We start from the raw sequence: 18,449 nt of genomic DNA on the forward strand, positions 1-18,449 counted from the left end.
TAGAAAAAAGCTACAGCTGATGTCAAATTAGTTACTATTTATGTTTTTTTCTAGGATTTTTATGGTTTCAGGTCTCACATTTATATTGTTAATCAATTTTTTTAAAAGATTTTATTTATTTATTTGACAGGCAGAGATCACAAGTAGGCAGAGAGGCAGGCAGAGAGAGAGAAGAGGAAGCAGGCTCCTCGCTGAGCAGAGAGCCCGATGCGGGACTCGATCCCAGGACCCTGGGATCATGACCTGAGCTGAAGGCAGAGGCTTTAACCCACTGAGCAACCCAGGTGCCCCATGTTAATCAATTTTGAATTTATTATTTTTTATTTTCTACGTAGATAATTATATGATTTGCAAATGATGAGTATTTTACATTCTTCTTTTGAATTCTAATACTTTGAAATTCTAAACCGCCTTATTGTACTGGCTAAGACCTTAAGAAAAAAATAATAAGTAGATGTGGCAAATGTGGGTTCCCCATTCTGCTCACAGTACTTTAAAATATTATTTAAGCTTTTTTTTTTTTGGATCAAATTCCAACATAAATAAACTCGAAGAATGTAATAAAATCCTTGATCTGTGTATGTCTTTCCATTCTTGACATTTTTTTTTCCCCAAGCCATTTGGGAATAAGTTGGAGACATCAAGACTTCTCACAATTATATACTTTGACTTGTTACTCTAACATGGATATTCTCTTAACAAACCAAGGTGAAATGATCAAACTGAGAAAATTCAATAGGATTTATATAATGCTATTATATAATATACTTCCCATATTCAAAATCTCCCCATTATTACCAAACTGTCTCCCTAAAAATTCTTCTTTATCTAAGATCCAGTCCAGGGTCACAAAGAGCATGTGGTTTTTCATTTCTTTTTTTTTTTTTGACAGAATTTTTAAAAATTTTATTTTATTTTTCCATTGTTCCAAGATTCATTGTTTATGCACCACACCCAGTGCTCCATGCAATACATGCCCTTTTAATACCCACCACCAGGCTCAACCAACTCCCCACCTCCTTCCCCTCCAAAACCCTCAGTTTGTTTCTCAGAGTCCACAGACTCTCATGGCTCATCTCCCCCTCCAATTTCCCCCAGCTCACTTCTCCTCTCCTTCCAATGTCCTCTGTGTTATTCCTTATGCTCCACAAGTGAAACCATATGATAATTGACTCTCTCTGCTTGACTTGTTAAACTCGCATAGTGTCCTCCAGTCCTGTCCATGTTGATACAAAAGTTGGGTATTCATCCTTTCTGGTGGAGGAGGAATACTCCATTGTATATACAGACCACATCATCTTTATCCATTTGTCTGTTGAAGGTCATCTTGGCTCTTTTCACAGTTTGGCGATTGTGGCCATTGCTGCTATGAACATTGGGATACAGATGGCCCTTCTTTTCACTACCTCTGTATCTTTGGGGTAAATACCTAATAGTGCAATTGCAGGAGCATAGAGAAGCTCTATTTTTAATTTCTTGAGGAATATCCACATTGTTTTCCAAAGAGGCTGCACCAACTTGCATTCCCACCAACAGTGGAAGAGGGCTCCCCTTTCTCCACATCCTCTTCAACACATGTTGTTTCCTGTCTTGTTTATTTTGGGCTTTCTAACTGGTGTAAGGTGGTATCTCAATGTGGTTTTGATTTGAATCTCCCTGATGGCTAGTGATGATGAACATTTTTTCATGTGTTTATTAGCCATTTGTATATCTTCTTTGGTCATTTCTTTAGTCTCTTAAAATTTAGAACACTGACTCTATCTTTCTCTGTCTTTTATAATATTAATTTTGTAAGTGTACAGGATAAGTTTCTGGTTTTATTTTATAATGTTCTCCAATTTTTGTTATCTGATAGCCTTTTTATGTTTAGATATAGTTTATATAATTTTGGAAGGAATTCTACCTACGTAATACTGTGGCCTTCATAATGCACTGTATTAGCAGGCACAGGGTGTCAGTTGGTCTTATTATTGGTTATGTTAACTCAGATCTCTTGGTTTATATATTATCAGCTAGACTTTTCCACTACAGAAGTATATTACTGCTTAATAGTAAAAGTGAACTTGGGGAGATGATTTAAGACTTTGTAAATATCTTGCTGTCCCACAGACTTTCACCTAATTATTGAATAGTCATTGATGATCTCTGCCTGAATTGGTTATAATAATGATCAGTGCAAAATGGTGACTCATTATTGATTTTTTAAAATTCAACTATAATTAACATACGGTGTTACATTAATTTCAAGTGCACAATACGTTTCAACAGTTCAATACATTTCTCAGTGTTCCTCAAGGTAAATGTATATATATATATTTTTTTAATTTCATTTATTTATTTGAGAGAGAGAGAGAGAGATAGCAGGAGAGCACAAGTTGGGGGAGCAGCAGAGGGAGAGAGGAAACAGGCTCCTGGATGAGCAGGACTCTGGGATCATGATCTGAGCCCAAGGCAGACGCTTAACTGACTGAGCCGCCCACACACCCCAAGGTAAGAGCATTAATACCCTTTATATAAGCAGTTTTAGTTGTTCATTTTCCTACTGTTGAGTTTAAGAGTTTCCTGTATATTCACTAACAATGAAAATACAGAAAGGGAAATTAGAGAATCGATTCCATTTACTATAGCACCAAGAACCATAAGATACCTGGGAATAAACCTAACCAAAGAGATAAAGGATCTGTACTCAAGGAACTACAGAACACTCATGAAAGAAATTGAAGAAGACACAAAAAGATGGAAGACCATTCCATGCTCTTGGATCGGAAGAATCAACATTGTTAAAATGTCTATACTGCTTAGAGCAAAATATACTTTTAATGCCATTCTGATCAAAATTCCACTGGTATTTTTCAAAGAGATGGAGCAAATAATCCTAAAATTTGTATGGAATCAGAAGAGACCTCGAATCGCTAAGGAAATGTTGAAAAACAAAAATAAAACTGGCGGCATCATGTTACCTGATTTCAAGCTTTACTACGAAGCTGTGATCACCAAGACAGCATGGTACCGGCATAAAAACAGACACAAAGACCAATGGAACAGAGTACAGAGCCCAGATATGGACCTTAACTCTATGGTCAAATAATCTTCAACAAAACAGGAAAAAATATACAGTGGAAAAAAGACAGTCTCTTCAATAAATGGTGCTGGGAAAACTGGACAGCTACATGTAGAAGAATGAAACTCAACCATTCTCTTACACCATACACAAAGATAAACTCAAAATGGATAAAAGACCTCAACGTGAGACAGGAATCCATCAGAATCCTAGAGGAGAACATAGGCACAGCCACAGCAACTTCTTTCAAGATATGTCTCCAAAGGCAAAGGAAACAAAAGCGAAAATGAACTTTTGGGACTTCATCAAGATCAAAAGCTTCTGCACAGCAAAGGAAACAGTCAACAAAACAAAGAGGCAACCCACAGAATGGGGGAAGATATTTGCAAATGACAGTACAGACAAAAGGTTGATATCCAGGATCTATAAAGAACTCCTCAAACTCAACACACACAAAACAGACAATCATATCAAAAAATGGGCAGAAGATATGAACAGACACTTCTCTAATGAAGACATACAAATGGCTATCAGGCACATGAAAAAATGTTCATCATCACTAGCCATCAGGGAGATTCGAATTAAAACCACATTGAGATATCACCTTACACCAGTCAGAAGGGCCAAAATTAGCAAGACAGGAAACAACATGTGTTGGAGAGGATGTGGAGAAAGGGGAACCCTCTTACACTGTTGGTGGGAATGCAAATTGGTGCAGCCACTTTGAATAATGTGGAGACTCCTCAAGAAATTAAAAATAGAGCTTCCCTATGACCCTGCAATGGCACTACTGGGTATTTACCCCAAAGATATAGATGTAGTGAAGAGAAGGGCCATCTGTACCCCAATGTTTATAGCAGCAATGGCCACGGTCGCCAAACTGTGGAAAGAACCAAGATGCCCTTCAACAGATGAATGGATAAGGAAGATGTGGTCCATATACACTATGGAGTATTCCTCCTCCATCAGAAAGGATGAATACCCAACTTTTCTATCAACATGGACGGGACTGGAAGAGATTATGCTGAGTGAAATAAGTCAAGCAGAGAGAGTCAATTATCATATGGTTTCACTTATTTGTGGAGCATAACAAATAACATGGGGGACATGGGGAGATGTAGAGGAGAAGGGAGTTGAGGGACATTGGAAGGGGAGATGAACCATGAGAGACTATGGACTCTGAAAAACAACCTGAGGGTCTTGAAGGGGCGGGGGGTGGGAGGTTGGGGGAACCAGGTGGTGGGTATTAGGGAGGGCACTATTGCATGGAACACTGGGTGTGGTGCAAAAACAATGAATACTGTTACACTGAAAAGAAATTAAAAAAAAAAAAAAAGAGTTTCCTGTATATTTTAGGTAAAGTCTTTCATCAGATATGTATTTTGTAAGTGTTTTCTCCAGGTCTGTGGCTTGTATTCTCATTCCCTTGACATTGTCTATTGAAGAGCAGAATTTGTAACGTTAATGAAGTCCAGTTTATTAGTTCTTTTATGGATCATGCATTTGGAGGTATTATATTAAAAGTCATCACCAATAGTAAAAAAAAAAAGAAAAGTCCCCAACAATCCATTTTAAAAAATAAGAAACTGAACTCAGACAATTTTCTAAATTTATGAATAGATATTCAGCTACAATCATCATAATCATTTGCAATTCTAACAACAGAAATGAAAACTAAAATACCAAGATAAAACTTCCTATCAGGATGAAAAAAATTAAGAGTTTGAGAGCATAGCCTTTTAGTAAATCTGTGGGGAAACAAATATTTTTAAGGCCAGTGAAAATATAAAAATGTTTCAAGTACTATGTAAAAAAATTGTCAAAATGTAACAAAACATAAATGTTCACTTATTTTTTTACCTTAGTTTTAGAAATTTACTTTTAAGTTATACTTTAAGTTATACCTTAAAGAAATTTACTTTTAAGTTATACCTCCAAAAATGTTAAACTATATATGCAAAAGATTTGCTTTGTTAGTATGGTTTATAATTGCAAGATATTAGATAGAAACAACCTAAATGTCCACATAAAAAATTACAGTACTTTTACAGAATTGGGTATTATAAACTTATGAAAAAGAATGACAAAACTCTATCAACTAATACCCACTAACTTTCAGAATATATTGTTAAGTGAGGGAAAAAAATGCAGATTATAAAATGAATGCTACCTATTGTGTAAAAAGGAGGAAAAATAAGAGCACAATACATTTTTGTGAAGCAGAACTCAAAAAAGATAAGCCAGAAACTTATGAAACTGTTTAAATTATTTCTTCCTTTAAGAGAATTATTTGTAGCATTGTCCCGTTTACAAGGATATTAATCATAATATTTTCTAAGTACCTTTTTTCAAAGTAAAAAATCTTATTTCTATGCTTAATTTGTTAAACATTTCTATAATGAACGGGGATTGAATTTTATCAATTATTTTTTCTATATGTGTTAGAATTATTTCTTTTTTCAGCATGTTCTCATTCTTATAAACTAATTCAATTTGCTATAATTTTGCTTTCCATTTTTGGAATCATCCTCATTAATAAATTTTGCTAAGATCTTATGGACCTTAACTCTATGGCTAATATTGCTGGCTAATATTCTGAAAATGGAGTCATTATTACCTCCATTTCTTTCAACTAATTCTTTCCCCAGTCTTCACACCCATGTACTGAGTAATAACCTGTTCAATGCTCTACAGAGAACATTTTCAAATACTAGGAGTTACCAAGATAGTATGGTATCACCACAAAAACAGACAAATAGCTCAGTGGAACAGAATAGAGTGCCCAGATATGGACCCTCAACTCTACAGTCAGATAATATGTGACAAAACAAAATCCAATGGAAAACACACAGTCTCTTCAATAAATGGTGCTGGGAAACTGGACAGCTATATGCAGAAGAATGAAACTTGACCAGTTACTTACACCATACACAAAGATAAATTCAAAATGGATGAAAGACCTCAATGTGAGACAGGAATCCATCAAAATCCTAGAGGAGAACATAGGGAGTAACCTCTTCGACTCTGGCCACATAAACTTCTTTCAAGACATGTCACCAAAGGCAAAACAAACAAAAGCGAAAATGAATTTTTGGGACTTCATCAAGACAAAAAGCTTCTGCAAAGGAAATAGTCAAGAAAACAAAGAGGCAACCCACAGATTAAGAGAAGATATTTACAATGACACTACAGACAAAGGGCTGATATCCAAGATAAAGAACTTCTCAAACTCAACAGCCAAAAAACAAATAATCAAGTCATAAAGTGGGCAGAAGACATGAACAGATATTTCTCCAAAGAAGACATACAGATGGCTAACAGACACAGGAAAAAATGTTCATCATCATTAGCCATCAGGGAAATACAAATCAAAACCCAATGAAGATACCACCTTATACCAGCTAGAATGGCCAAAATGAACAAGAGAGGAAATAACAAGAGAGGTTGTGGAGAAAGGGGAACTCTCTTACATTGTTGGTGGGAATGCAAGTTGATATAGCCACTTTGGAACACAGTGTGGAGGTTCCACAAAAAATTAAAAACAGAGCTACCCTATGATCCAGTAATTGCACAACTGGGTACTTACCCCAAAGATACAGATGTAGTGAAAAGAAGGGCCATATGTACCACAATGTTCATAGCAGAAATGTCTGTAATAGCCAAACTGTGGAAAGACCCAAGACGCCCTTCAACAGATGAATGGATAAAGAAGATGTGGTCCATATATATGATGGAATATTACTCAGCCATCAGAAAGGATGAACCCAACTTTTGCATCAACATGGATGGAAGTGGAGGAGATCCTCTGAGTGAAATAAGTCAAGCAGAGAAAGTCAATTATCATATGGTTTCACTTACTTGTGGAACATAAGGAATAGCATGGTAGACATTAGGAGAAGGAAGGGAAAAATGAAGAGGGGGGGAATTGGAGGGGCAGATGAACCATGAGAGACTATGCACTCCGGAAATCAAACTGAGGATTTTAGACGGGAAGGAGTGGGGGGATGGGTGAGCCCCGCGAAGGGTACTAAGGAGGGCATGTATTGCATGGAGCATTGGATGTTATACGCAAACGACGAATCATGGAACACTACATCAAAAATTAATGACGTACCGTATAGTGACTAACATAACATAAAAAAAAAAAACACCTCTCCTTCCTTACACCAAAAATGGAAATATTTAAAACATATCCTCATGGGTTTATTGTAAAGCTTACAAAGAGATAATATTAAATCCTTTTGTAAACTATACAGTACTATAAATAAAATATTAGTAACATTTTTGTTATATATTACTACACAATTCTACTTATTTAAATACAGAACTGACAATGCTGGATGCAATATATCTTCTCCCTTAAAATGTAAGTAGTAGTTTCAGTGTATAGAATATTTAGCCCTGTTTTGCTTTTTAAAAATTATCACTAGAAGTTTTGCTCTTTGTTGTTCTTTTTCTTTTTCTTAACCCACTAAACCACCAGAGCTTACAGAGTTATGATGATAAATATTTACAATCAAACAAAATAAAAATTCAAAATATAGTCAGTGTTTAAACATTTATATGATCATATAAATAATATGTTTGAAATTATATTTGCTATGGTACCCAGTGGTCACCGTGGATCTCAGGTTGGTAGACAGCTAGAGACCAAACAAAGGCCAGAAACATTAACAAAACTCATAAAGCCATTAAATATTGATTTTTTTCACAAGGAATTTTTAATGGACCACAACAAATGTCAATAGAGGCTCTCGTCAAAACATTTACATCAATAACTACTGCTGATTCAGGGACTCAATTTTTTTAATGCATAATTTAAGTCAGAATTATTGAAGTACAGATTCTCATTTATGAACTGGTGACACATTCTAAGCTATGTTATTGTGAATCCCATTTATTACATGTGTGTGTTTAAATGTAAGATCATCCATTTACTATGTGTATGTATGTGTATTTTCATTGGAGATTCATCCCTGGATAGAATTTCAGAATGCTTCTTCTCATATCTTGTGCAATTAACCACCTTTAAATGAAAACTTTTTGCCATCTGAACTGCGTAATTATTAAGGGGCAGATATTCATTATTCTGAAGGCACTTCGTACACTGATTATTAGTTATTACAGTATTACGAATAATGGTGTCTAAAGGTGAACATAGAGACCTGGGTTTGGGATTTCAACAGCATAAAGAGAAACAACACACAAATACATCTGAGGTAACACAACTTTCACTCATTCATTTCCTTCAACAACCTATATGGCAAATGAGAAAAAGAACTGAAAGGGTAAAAAAAGAAATACTTCCCAGGTCCAAGGATTAGTCTGTGACCTATGTGTCTAGTGACTTGTTTATGGGTGACTTCATAATGAACTGGAGTTGCCTATGACTAATATGTGGACATTCTGCTACCGATTCAACACATTGCTGGAACACATGTGCAATAAAGACACCCATAGTAAATCTTAAAAAGGAAAAGTTAAGTACCTGACTTGTCATCTCTATTTATACCACTTATAATTTATATTTTATTTATATGATTCAGTTTATCAAAAATTTTTTTGAAGATTTTTTTTTTTTTTTGACAGAGACAGAGAGAGCACAAGCAGGGGCAGAGGGAGAGGGAGAAGCAGGCTTCCCACTGAGCAGGAAGCCCGATGTGGGGCTGGATCCTAGGACCCTAGGATCATGACCCAAGCCAAAGGCAGACGCTTAACAATTGAGCCACCTGGGCCCCCCATAGGATTCATTTTTAAATGCTTTCTATTTTCCCATTATTCTTTACATTGGAGTTCTGGATATGTGCATTCCCAATAAACTGCCATCAAAATATTTGTTTTACTGCCTTAATGTCTAGTATACTACATATAATACATACATATGGAAGTGGGGGACATGACTTAAAATGCATCAAATATTCCTCTCCACTCTTCTGTGACCCACTTGAAAATACTTTGCAGAAAAACACAGAAAGAAAATTAACTTATAATAGCAAGGAGACTGGAACGAAGTAATTACTGAAGTAATTTAATATATTTGTAAAAGAAGAAAAGTGAATTAAAGTTGGTTTACAGGCAAACCTGAGAGACGGAAGAAAGAGCACATGGCAGCAACTCTTTAAAGCAGAATCCTAATTATAAGCATGGTCCTAGAAGTGAGAAGAGGAATAAAAAGCAGTCATTAGTGGTTAGTATTTTTGAATGACAGTTATATCAGTTTCCACACTTTCCCCCCTTTATTCCATGCCCCTAATATTAGATTTTCTGGTAGGCTGAGTTTCATTCTCAGAAGTGAAACCTGAGGATTCTTCTTTAATGGCTTCCAGTGTGGGTACTGGTGACCTCTGAGAGCCAACCTCACAGCACCTTAGGGGTGCTCAGTCTCACAACATGCTCCATAAATATGCACCCCGAGGTGACCTTTCACAGAAGAAGACTGCCAGAGACATTACTCTACCCACACAACAGTAGGGAAGGGACTCCTTGTTCATTTTCCAGAATAATAATGCTATGCTTCAATAATAATATGAGTAATCAATAGAAATGAAAATAATAATAAATAACAGATTTAAAAGACCAGAATAAAAAGAACAAATAAATTCAAAGGGAAAAACAGATTATTCAAGAGACAGAGGAATCTAGGATGTACTTTAGTCATAAGAACAGAATATAACATAAAGGGAACACTGAGCATAAGAAGAAGCTATCAGCAACTAAATAATAATTGGCAAAATAAAATAAATTTAACTCAATAAGCTGAATACATAGAAAACCCTCAAAATCCATAATGTAAGAATATTAGAATGTCATTTTCACAGGGATGGGGATTTTTATCTGTTTTGTTTACTGCCACACCTTCAGTTTCTAAAACAAGGCCTAGAAATTATATATATATATATATATATATATATGCATTGAATAAATGAACAAATGGATGAGTTGTGCAAAATCACACTATGTAGGAGAAGATAAAATAAATGCAGAATTCATTCCTGGAAACAAATGAATACACATTCAAAAAAGAACAGGAAAGTCAGAGGTGAGTAAAGTATTAATGAACTATGGAGTTAAATTTCCAAAAGGTGAAAAACACAAATCTGCGTATTAAGAGAATTAGAGTTATGAAAAAAAAACTCACATACAAAGACATTCTCCAGGTATTTACTATTGTCAGAGGTAAGTAAACTAATTTATACCTTTCAGAAAGAAAAATAAAATTAGCTATAATACATGTGAATTATGCCACAGGCTCAGACCTCCTGCTTCAATCTATACATGTTCTTACCTCTACAAAGGGGAAGAATGAGTTTCCCAACTTTTGACAGTATGAAATTAGTATCAGTACAATATTATTAACTAAACTACAAACTTTTTAAACTATAAATTTATTTTATAGAATGTCTCTTAATGTTTGTTTGTCAGATGTTTTCTCATGACTATATATTATATTTATCTTTCACTACAGAAGTGATAGAAGTGATGGTCTAGAAACAAACTCATACACGTACAGTTGAGTACAGTCATTTGATTTATTACAAAAGCAACACTGTAGTGCTGTGGGGGAAAGGAGAATCTTTACAATATATTTTATTGGGTAAACTCAATAAATATATGGAAGAAAATGAGCCTTAGCCCTTCCTTATAAAGATAAAATAACAACACATTTGGAAGGAAATACAGAATGAATAGGTACTATTTTCAAAACATAGGATATAAAAGAAATAAGCAGGAAAGATAATTTGAATTATATTAAAATATCCTGTTTTTAATTAATTTAGTGGTACCAAAAGATACTCTTAAGAAAGTGAAAGATCACCTACAGGGCAGAAAAAGATGTCTGAATCATCATATCCAAAATATGTAAAAACTGCTGCAAACAACTCAATGGGCAAAAGTTTGGAACAGTTATTTTTCCAAAGAGTGTAATCAAATGACAATAAACATGAATGAAAAGTGTTTGGCCAATGAAAATTTAAAAAACAATATGATACAAAAGCACACCTACCATGAAAACGACATACAATACCAAGTTTGGGGGAAGAAAAATGGCCTATGGACAGGAACTGTCTCTTCTACATCTTGCTATCCTTCCATTAGTGTTTAGCACAGTTATGCTAAACAGAGCAGCCACAGTAGGAATTTGGAAGCTGAACTTTAGAAAACAGCAACTCCTGCCAAGTTTGGAAGGGTAAATTAGAACATATAATTTCACAGCAGTTGATGCCACACAATGGAGATATTCTTATTTGATGAAGTACAGTAAGAGTCAGGCCTATTAACCCTAAATATCAATAGTGGTTAGGGCTGTTAATGCATCTATGATAAAGGACATCAGAGATGATGTATCAGGTTAAATTACATAATGAAGAGATCCTGCTGAACCAGTTTAAGAATCCTGAATTCAGTAGTGGCCTAAGCATAAGCTAACAGATGGAAAATAAGGGAGTCAAACACATCAAAGGAAACAGTGTGTGTCCAATCAGAATGGCAAAAATTGAAGGCAAGAAATAACACATGTTGGAGAGGTACACTGTTGATGGGAATGCAAGCTTGTACAGCCACTTTGGAAAACAGTGTGGAGGTTCCACAAAAAATTAAAAACAGAGCTACCCTATGACCTAGCAATTGCACTACTTACCCCAAAGATACAGATGTAGTGAGAAGAAGGGCTAGATGAATGGATAAAGAAGATGTGGTACATATATATGATGGAATATTACTCAGCCATCAGAAAGGATGAATACCCAACTTTTGTGTCAACATGGATGGAAGTGCAAGAGATACTCTGAGTGAAATAAGTCAAGCAGAGAAAGTCAATTATCATATGGTTTCACTTACTTGTGGAACATAAGGAATAGCATGGTGGACATCAGGAGAAAAAAGGGAAAAATGAAGGGGGGAACAGAAAATCCACTGATTAGTACTATGGACATCAAAATCCTGGAAATGGGGAAAAACCTACATCCTCACCACAAACAAGTTAATTTTCCATAGTTTCTTCAATTCAAACCTATCACTTATAACTACCTATGCAATCCTAGACCAGTAAATTAATCTCTGTGCCTCAGTTTCTTCACTTAAAAGAGAAGAAATAATTATACTTAGCCCATAAAATTGTTGGGAGGGTTATATGAGAGAATAAAATTGATAGCATATATAAAGTACTTGGAGGAATATTTGGAATACTGTAAAGGACCAGTAAAAACACCTAATTCTAGAGATAACAGTTGAAACAGTGAGAGTCTGAAAAGAGAGGGGTGGCAAAGAGGGGATGGAGAGAAGAAATAGGGGAGCAAAGACAGCCTTTTCCGGGGGGGCAGGGATATACATGTTATTAGATTGCCAAGAAGAGGGTACAGTGAAGGAAACAAATACGGTTTGATGATAAGATAAAAGAACTGAGATATGGCAGGCTCCTCAAAAGTAAAAGGAGAACAGTTTCTGAAGGAGCAAATAGCTGACAGGTTTTGAATAGATGTACATGTTCATACCAATCGACTTACTGTGACAGTCTTAATAAATTGGGAAATTCTTTCTCTTTTAGTAGTACTCTGTTCTGAATGATGGACAATTTTCCAGAATAAGGAATGATAAATATGTCGTACCTTCTAGTGAGTCACACTGAATGTGCCATTAAGGAGCATTATTTTTGTCTACTATCCAACTCCACTTCTCAGGATTATGGAAGTTCAATATGAAATAGGTAGAGCCATAAAGCTCATAGAATAATAGGTTGATATTGACACAAAATAGCTTCTGTGGCATCACTGGTCATTATACCAGTGATGTCCAGCTGTGGTTACAGTTTCTTACAGCTGGTTGACTCATTGAGTAGGAGTCTTCCTTTCAATGACAGGGTTTGTAAGCTTATCCCGGAGTACCAGTCCCCATTTCCTGTTCAATATATGTGGTTCTGGAAGATGAGCTTTCCATTACTTATACCAACCATGTTTGTAGTAAACATGTCATATATTTTGTTCCTAATTTGGGGACATAAATTCACAGATGAATATCTGAATCACACTTGATGAGTCTGAATCATACAAGTCTTTCTCTCAAATAACATACCATAATTGGTTTAATGACAATAGAATTCAGATTTAAAATATTGATAAAAAATTAATAGTAAGACTTCATGTTGTAGAGGCAGGGCTGATAACAGACCTTAAAATATTTTTAAGAATAGAGTAAAATAATCGAAGTACAAAAACTTGTAAAGAAGCAGCAGAAGGGGCAAAGAACTCACAGTCCTATCAATTACAAGTATATCTAGTTAGCACTTAGGCATATTTGCTTTTTAATTTTTTATATGTGATTATTTTAAGTACTTATGATCATGCTGTATTTGATACTTTTTACTTTTTAACATTGTATTTCCCCTGTATTAAAAAACCTGTCCATTGTAAATACATAATTTTAATGACTATATAATATCTAATTCTTTGGTATAATTTTCAATTATTTATTGAATGCATGTTATAGCTTATTGACATTATTCTTGCTCCTTCAATGAGTTAACATTATAGAATACTTACTCTGTTATTAATTATTCATATTCTTTGCCCTTTTATTTTTGTGGAAGGTATTTTTATTACCATAATCCCTCTATACCTAATCTTGACTTTTACTCCTTTTTTATAGCTACCATTAATTTATCTTTTTGGTTTTAAGTTTAACAAAACTTTATTTTACTCACATTTTTTTTAAAAAGATGATCTTGACTTTATACAATATTTAAAAAAAATGTTTTTCTGATTCTTTTACTTCTGTTTTAATCTATTTCTTTCTACTGGTTTTTTTGTTTTGTTTTGTTTTGTTTTAATTTGGGGGGGTTTCCAGTTAATTCATGAATTCAATAAGTAGATTTTTTAACAAGAAGTGGTATTATAAAGATTTCAAAACTTACCAAGATACGATTTTATAATAATGTTCCAAGGACTCACCAAAAATGAATATTTTGTCATGTTTGCTATAGCCATATTATTTATTTTTTAAAAAATAAGTAGCTAAAAATCACTAGCATTCTTTTACTTTCCCACCTGCTTCAGAGTAAGCACCTATTAATGTCAATGCATATCATTTCCATCAACATTTTTCAAAAGTTACAATAAATGTATGTGATTATAAATGATATATAGTGATATGTGGTTTTTTGAAGTTTATATGTACTATCATCTGTATTTTTGCAAGTAGTCCCTTCTGCTTAATAGTATGCTTTTGTGATGCAGTCATGTTGATGCACATAAATGTAGTTTATTCATTTGAATCAGTTTCTCAATCTCAACATTTTTGACATCCTGGGTCAGATAATTCTTTGTTGTGGGACTGCCCCATTCATTCTAGGATGTTTAGCAGCATCCCTGGCCTCTCTACCAACTGAAAAGATGCTCACCCTTATTGGTAACCATAGCAATGTAAAATCCTTCCGTCTATAGTTCTAACAACTAAAAATGTCTCTAGATGTTGCCAAATGTCCCTGGAGGGCAAAATCATCCATGGTTGAGTACCACTGATTTAAACTACTATATTACATCATAGGAAAGGATTTATTCACTCCTATTTGATAATTAGCTTGTTTGCAATTTTCAGTGTTGCAAAGAATGGCGCAAAGAATAACAGTGCTTGTCTCCTGTGCACCTATCCTAGAATTTCCTAGGGCACACAACTACCAGTGGATTTGCTAGGAAGTAAAAAATGAATAATCAAATTTAAAAGATACACCAGTAACTTGAAAATAGTTAAACCAATCACCAGCCATGTATACATTTCATGCTTCCCTCTATTTCTGCCATTGTTTTATCAGAATTTAAAAAATCTGGGGTACCTGGGTGGCTCAGTAGGTTAAAGCCTCTGTCATGATCCCAGGGTCCTGGGATTGCACCCTGCATCAGGCTCTCTGCTCAGGAGGGAACCTGCTTCCTCCCATCATCTCTCTGCCTGCCTCTCTGCCTACTTGTGATCTCTGTCTGTCAAATAAATAAATAAAATCTTTAAAAAAAGAATAAAAAAATTCTTATCAGTTTTCTATGTACAATAGTAACTTCCTGTTCTATGAATTGCCTACTCATTTGCTGTGCTATTTCCAAATCAGATTTTGTTTATTTTTTCAATTCAGTGTAGAATTTTCTCTTCCTAGAAACAAGCTTTCTGTTTTCTTAGTTTGTACCTTTGTTGTGAATGCTGTTTTACAATTAAAAATATAGCTAAAATTTCCAGCTTTCATATTTGGGATTGTACTTCACATATCTGATTTTAAAAATCCTAAAGCCACAGAAATTTTTGTTTATTTTATTAAATGTTAAAACTATGCTTTCTTTCATTTTGGTCTCTGATTCACCTGAATTCACTCTTAGTAGATTACTGAGGTATAAATTGAAATATACAACAGACTGCTCACATTTATCCTGTATAACTAATCATTTTGATATATGTATAGTAAAGGGAAACCATTACTAAATTTAAGATGATGAACAGATTGTTTATCCTCAAATGTTCCTGTGTATCTTTTTTTAATCCTGTCCTCCCTCTTCTTTTTAATATCATCCTCTTCCATCTCTAGCCATCCACTAAGAAGCTTTTTGTTGCTAAAGATTAATTTGCATTTTCTGGAATTTTATGTAAATGGAAGCATACAGTATGTGTTGTTATTTGTCTGCCTTTTTTTTTTTAAGATTTTATTTATTTGTTTGAGAGAGAGACAGTGAGAGAGAGATGAGAGGGAAGAAGGTCAGAGGGAGAAGCAGAATCCCCACAGAGCTGGGAGCCCGATGTGGAACTCGCTTCTGGGACTCTGGGATCATGACCTGAGCCGAAGGCAGTTGCTTAGCCAACTGAGCCACCTGGGGGCCCTATCTGCCTCCTTTCATGCAACATAATTACTCTGAGATTCATATATGCTGTGGAACATTTAACTATTAATTCTTCTTTATTCTTAGGTATTTTCCTATTGTATGCATATATCACAATTTGTTTCTCCATTCAGATGATGGCATCTGGGTTGTTTTTAGATTTTAATTACTAAAAATAAAGATCTTATATATAATAATGTATAAAACCTTACAGAGACATACTCTTTCACTTCTCTAGAAGCACAATGGCTGAGATAAGTACACATATAACTTTGTAAAAAAAAACTATCAAATCATTTTCCAAGTGATTGTACTATTTCACAATTGCTTGAGAGATCATGTTGCCTCACATTTTTGCCACTCACTGGTTTGGTCAGTGTTTTAAATTTAAGCTATTTATAGAGAGATCTTTAGAAAGGCTCAGGCATTTATATTTTTCTGTTTTTCTAATTTTCTAACATAGATGGCAAAAAATTAATTTTATATTTCAGCATATATGCTGCATCCTAAGAATTAAAATATACCATATGTTATGTTGCTATGCTTCTACTTAGCTCTTACAATCCTTTAGACTTTCTCCACTTTCATATTAAGCTGAAATGATAATATTTAAGTAGTGTATTTTGTTTAACATTTGAAGTGAAGTAAGTATACAGATGCTCTCACTAATCTGAACTAACCGAGGTGAAAACTTAGAAAAGGGTCTTGTGAAAAAATCATTATACACATGCTTAAAAATATGACTGTATTTCTAAATTTTCCTTTTGCCTGTTATATTAGAAAATTTGGCCTCTTTGGACTCTTTCTGGAAATTAAAGATGTATACTCTTTTTTAATACACTGATATAAAAACTTGTTCTTTATACCTTTACCTACACCCTGAAATCAGGTCTAGTTTTTGAAGTCAGTTCTTATTACACAGGTTTAGTAAATGTAAACTGCAATATCTATCTTATCCATATTAGTTTCAATTATCAATTAAGGATATAAATTAATGAGGTTTCACTACTCTGATTAGTAAGAGTTATAAAACATTTATATAGTTCATAATTTTACTGTGAAGGAGTATAAAATTATTCTAATTCTTTGAAAAAAATAAGTTGACAAATTTTAAAGCCAAATGGAAAATATTTTCATGAATACTGAATGCTGCTTGAGTTTAAATATTAATAGTTCCATTTTCTTTGTAATACGTGAACTATTATGTATCAGGAGATACACCTTGGGAAACAGTGATACTAAGTAGCTAAAAAATAAGCAGGGGCCAAAATGTTGATAACACTGTGAACTAGAGAGAGAAGGTGCTTCCTATGCTTTTGTAGGCAAGTGGTCATGTTATCTTTGTAAAGCAAGTATTCTCTGGAATGCAGGCAAATCAAATACAAATTTTAAAACCCTGAAACCCGGGGCGCCCAGGTGACTTAGTCAGTTAAGAGACAAACTCTCAATTTCTGCCCGGGTCATGATATTAGGGTGGTGAGATGGAGCCTCACATCAGGTTCTGAGCTCAGCGGGCAGTCTGCTTGAGATTCTCTTCCTCTCCTTTTGCCCCTCTCCCTGTTTCTGTGCTCCCTCTCTAATAAATTTTAAAAATTCTTATGAATAACTAAATAACAAAAACCTGAAACCAATATTAATATTCATGAGTAAGACAATGAAACCCATTGTTTTGGGTTGTTTTTTTTTTTTTGAAACCCATTGTTTTCATATTATAAATGGACTACTACATTTTAGCATTTCATATTAAATCACAAAATTATAGCTATCTTTTAAGAATAATAAATTACATTTTACATTTTTATGTTCCAAAACCTCAATTTCACCTTGTGAGTTGTTTATGCAAATGTGCAGAGACAGTGCTCGCTTCGGCAGCACATATACTAAAATTGGAACGATACAGAGAAGATTAGCATGGCCCCTGCGCAAGGATGACACGCAAATGTGCAGAGACAGTAGCTTATAATAAGGTAGAGAGCTGTGAAAGAAAGTTTTGGGAATCAGATTGCATGTTATTATTGTTAGCAGCTTCAGAATATGTACACCATGATATGATTACCCAACTTTTCTTTCATTTGCTTTATTTCTCCCAAAATAGCTTTAAGGAATGATGGTGACAGTTTCTTTGAGGCATGAAGAAGTAAAGTATAAAGCCAAAGGAGTCTCTTCCAACCTTAGTCAGCTACATTTAAAGAACTTTTCTGTAAATACCTGTTTACAATTCCGTATTTGCTTCTGTCTCATTGGCTACCTCTATTTGTAAAGAGAGATGGGAAATGTAGGGTTTTGGTGGTTTTTTTTTAAGATTTTATTTATTTATTTGACAGACAGAGATCACAACCAGGCAGAGAGGCAGGCAGAGAGAGGAAGGAAGCAGGTTCCCCACTGAGCAGAGAGCCCGACACGGGGCTCAATCCCAGGACCCCAGGATCATGACCCGAGTCAAAGGCAGAGGCTTTAACCCACTGAGCCACCCAGGTGCCCTGAAATGTAGGTTTTAAATGCATGCACATATTAAAAAACAAAAAATTCTAATTCTAAGG

At 34.6% G+C, this 18,449-nt stretch overlaps 1 non-coding gene across 1 annotated transcript; it reads left to right on the forward strand.

Annotated features, from left to right (window-relative positions):
• Nucleotides 1-17,765: 17,765 nt before the first annotated feature.
• LOC122897594 lies at nt 17,766-17,873 on the forward strand. The gene has a single exon (XR_006382564.1). It is a non-coding gene; the product is annotated as a U6 spliceosomal RNA (small nuclear RNA).
• The last annotated feature ends 576 nt before the right edge of the window (nt 17,874-18,449 follow it).

Source organism: Neovison vison, chromosome 1 (genome assembly GCF_020171115.1).
Source record: "Neovison vison isolate M4711 chromosome 1, ASM_NN_V1, whole genome shotgun sequence".
NCBI lineage: Eukaryota > Metazoa > Chordata > Mammalia > Carnivora > Mustelidae > Neogale > Neogale vison.